Here is a 4,232-nt window from a genome sequence, read left to right as displayed (position 1 = left end):
TTGGACCTGAGGTTGGCAACACCGCCCTGCCCTCCAAACGGGACTCGGGGCGCAGCTCCGGGGCGCACCGTGACCGTCCCGTTGGGAAGGGGGGCCCTGCGACGCCTTCCTGTGCACGTCTCCAGCCAGGTGTGGACTTCTCGTTTTGATTCATTTCCAACCCTGTGAGCTCCAGGCTCGCATCGCGTTTAGGGCCGGCGTCCTAAGACACGCCCCTCCCGCTCCCGCTGCACGTAATTTACAAGTCTGTTCCTTTGGAATTGGTGACTTCGCTTTATAACTTTTGTTTTTTGCTTTATTACTATTTTTTAAATGCGACATTTTACTTAGAAGTGTGCTTTTTATTTTTATCTTATTTTTTTTCGCCGAAAACCACTCAGAATGCATCCTCTCCCTCTTCTCCCCCAGGAGAGAAAAGAACGATCATCAATAGCAAACAGCAGTTGCAGAAGCAACACCGAGAGCCGGCTTCACGCTCAGGAGAGAATGCTGCATGTCCTCCTCGTGGTTTCGGGTGCTCTACACGATCAGAGAAACTTCTCTAGTAACGAACTATAGAAATGATCCCTGAAAGTATAGTCTTGAAGTGTGCGTTTTAAAAGGTGCATCGGTAGACAATTGCTTTGACCCATAGAAAACCGGTTCTCGGTGCCGCCGGGACGCAGGGCGATTCTGCTGGACGTAGCGCAGCACCCGGCCTCTCCCTGGGCGGTTCCCACCTCTGTTTCGCGCCCACACCTCCGAGGGCCCTGAGGCTCCCGCTGCGACGTCGGATCCGAGTCCTGGAGGCCACACTGCGGGGCAAGGAGGTCGTGCCTCCGGCGCTTGGTGTGAGTTCCTCTCCGCAGCGCGCGCCGCGGACCCTCCCAGAACGCCCCAGCCTGCGCGGTGAGCGCCGGGCGCCCGAGAAGAGGGTGCCGAGGCCGGGATGCCAGGTCTGACCCCCACCCGCGCTGGGGGCGTCCAGGCCTCCTGGGGAGAGAGAGCGAGGATGCTGTTGGCGACTCCATCCTGGCAGGTGCCAGGCCGTCAGCGCGCCCGGGTCGGGTCGCTGCGAACCTGAATCCGCGGGCAGCCAGTGCGAGGAGAGCCCCCAGAGGGAGGCCGGGCCTCCGCAGCCAGAGGCGAGAGGCAGTGCGAGCGGATAGACCTCTTCCTTTCTCTTTTCTTTTCCTTACTTCTTTGCACTCCCCTCTATCTCGCTCCCTCCTCCATTTACTCCCTTTCTTCTATTAACTCGCCCTCCTCCGCCGGCATCTCCTTCTGCCTGTCGCTCTCCTTCCCTTCTGCTCCCCCTCTTTCCCATAATCAGAAGGACAGCCAAGCCACAGTATGCCTCCTAATCATAAAGGGAGGGGCCTCGCACTTACCGCACCCTCTCCCCGCCTCCCAGGTGCCAGAGGCAGAGCCCTTGAAGGGTTCTGTGGTCTGTTTGCTTGGGCCAGGACATCCTCCCAACCAGCAGGGTAGCCTGGGGGCCAGGCCCCAGTTAAACAAGGAGTCCTAGCCCCGCCTCCCAGCCAGGTAAAGGGGCGGGGGCACTACACCTTCTCCCAGGATCTTCCAGAAGCAGGGGGAGGCCAGATCACATTGCCTGTTCAAGCAGGGACTCACACTTGCATCTCCTCCCAGATGCAGAAGTTCCTTCTCCATCTGAGAATAGGGGTGGGGGGGGGGGGGGGGGGGGGGGGGGGGGGGGCTGTCACAGGAAACAGAGAGGCCACAGCCGCCTTGTCCCTCACAAGCCAGGCCAGGACCAGCCTTTGGTTCCTGGGCTCCAGGCCAGTCCTCCTGCTGGTCTGAGCCAGAGGAATGAGCCAGGAGCCTGGTGCCCCATCCAGAGTTACTGGTCTTTCCTGCCCCCTCCTCCCCATCACACCTGTGCTTTCTGCACCTTCTTGTACTTGCTTCTCGGTGCCAAGGTGCCAGAACGGGCTCAGAGGCCCGGCTCACAAATGCCAAGTGCCATGCAGAGCACACAGGGGACCCCACAATGAGCCCAGGGTCTCAGGCTTCAGCTTCTTTTCTGCTACTGGCCTTGAGCAAGGCCATTCCCTGACCAAGCCTCAGTTTCCCCATATGAAAAGACGACGGGGTGGACTGGATGAATCCTCCTTGCCAATTTTAACAGACTAGTTGAGGGGTCACAAAACTTTTTCTGTAAAGGGCCAGGACTATTTCAGGCTCTGTTGGCCATGCATTTCTGTTGCAGCAGCTGCACTCTGCTGTTAGTGTGAAAGTAGCCAGAGGTAATGTGTAAATGATGAGTGTGGCTGTGTTTCCATCAGACTTCACTTATGTACAATATTACTTGAATTTCATGTAATTTTCACCTCATGAAATGTTGTTCTTATTTTGATTTATTTCAACCATTAAAAATGTACAAACTGTTCTCAGATCACAGCCATATAAAAACAGGCAGGGGGCCCAGCCAGTGTTGCTCAGTGGTCGAGCATGGACCCGTGAACCGGGAGGTCACGGTTTGATTCCAGGCCAGGGCGCATGCTGGGTTGCTGGCTCAATCTCTAGTAGAGGGCGTGCAAGAGGCAGCTGATGGATGATTCTCTCTCATCATTGGTGTTTCTGTCTCTCCCTCTCCTTTCCTCTCTCTGAAACCAATAAAAACATATTTTTAAAAAACAGGCAGTGGGTCATAATTTGCCAACTCCTGGTCTAGATTTACTTTTTCTGATTGCATAAATGAATGCACTTACATATCAGAAGTGTTACCTTAGCTAAAATTGTTAGAATTAATTTTTTCCCCAGTATCGGGGCCTTAGAAACATGAATCATCTGGTACATTCCCTACTCCCATGTCTGAATTCTCAACAATTTAATATCATCCTGATACTAATATACCTAGACACTGGGCTGGATGCTTTACACAATAGTCTTTGGAGTAGAGATTGCTCACCCCAGTTTCCTGCTCCTTGCACACTCCAGGTGACAGGGTGCTCACTCCCTTCAAAGGCAGCCCTAATAGACTCTGAGGCTGCTGATAGCCTAGTGACTGGCCAGCAGCCCTGAGAGGGGAAAGCCGCTGTGGATGTGTGTACTCCCTCTGGACCAGTCCTTCCTATCTCTTCTCAAATCCATCTACATCTTCTCCAGCTGGTGAAATGTGGATGGACCAAGGAGCCATGGCCTTGATTTTCTGGGAGTTTCCCAAGCCTCTGCAGGCCTTTGAAGCTGCCAAGTGGCAAATCTTGCAAGGAATAAGCAAGGGGAGAGAATATGACAGAAAAATTGGTATTATAAATGTGCTACTTGCTAAAAGTGTTTCCAGGAAATCTAGCTTATTGGATACTTCAGCCCCATCTGCATCCTCTAAGGTTCTTGTGCCCTCTGCTGGCCAGATTGAGTCCTAACCAGGCTCACTCAGACCATATTTTCCTCTTTAAAAGGAAAACCCACCCAGGACTTTCTCTCCCCGTTATGTACCAGACACCTGTAGGATGTGAGGATTCAAGAAAAAAGGCATTTTGCATGTCCTCAAGGGGTGAGACAGACAGATGTACTCACAACCGACAGGAAAGCTGTGCGATGGGGGGCTCACGGTTCCTGGAGGGGAATGCTCCACGGTGAGCTGGCTGCTCGGGTCAGTGGTTAAATGTTTGGATACTTTTAGTGCCAGCCACAGCTGGCCTGCAGAGGCATAACGGTTCCACGCCCCAAGCTTTTCCTCAAGGGCCATGGAGAAGTTTGCTGGCTCCTGCTGCTGAGAAGGGCAGTCCGTCAGTCCAGTTACAGGCTGCACATGCGATCCTCGACCTGTTACAGCCCCAGGAACCACCTGTGGAGCACATCCCCTGGGCATGCGTTGTACCTCCCCCTTATAAGTATCTTCTTTCATCTCAGGTCTTGTGAGAAGACATTTACCCTTAATTTATAAGCAAGAAGAGAGGGGCAACTAATTTGCCCAAGTGGCAGAGCCAGGATTTGAGCTGATGCTCCCTCCATAGCACCACAATGGGCTTTTGGGGTCCTCCCCCATTTTCTCTCCAGCCTTGATTGCTACTGAGGTTCAGACTGATAGCTCCAGCTGCCAGAGGTCAGTTCCAGCCAGTGTCCATGGGCCCGCCACACTTACTATGTCCAAAGGTGGGCTTCCCAGCTCTTGCCTCTCCCAGGCTGTTGTTCCTGCTCCGCATGCCTGGGCTGGATGGAGGAGAGCAGCTGAAACAGCCATAGGTGTGGACATGCCTCACTGACCACTGACCAGGGAGGGCCCA

Source organism: Myotis brandtii, unplaced genomic scaffold (assembly GCF_000412655.1).
Source record: "Myotis brandtii unplaced genomic scaffold, ASM41265v1 scaffold1260, whole genome shotgun sequence".
Lineage (NCBI taxonomy): Eukaryota > Metazoa > Chordata > Mammalia > Chiroptera > Vespertilionidae > Myotis > Myotis brandtii.
The sequence above is the reverse complement of the archived record's forward strand: the minus strand, read 5'-3'. Positions refer to the sequence as shown.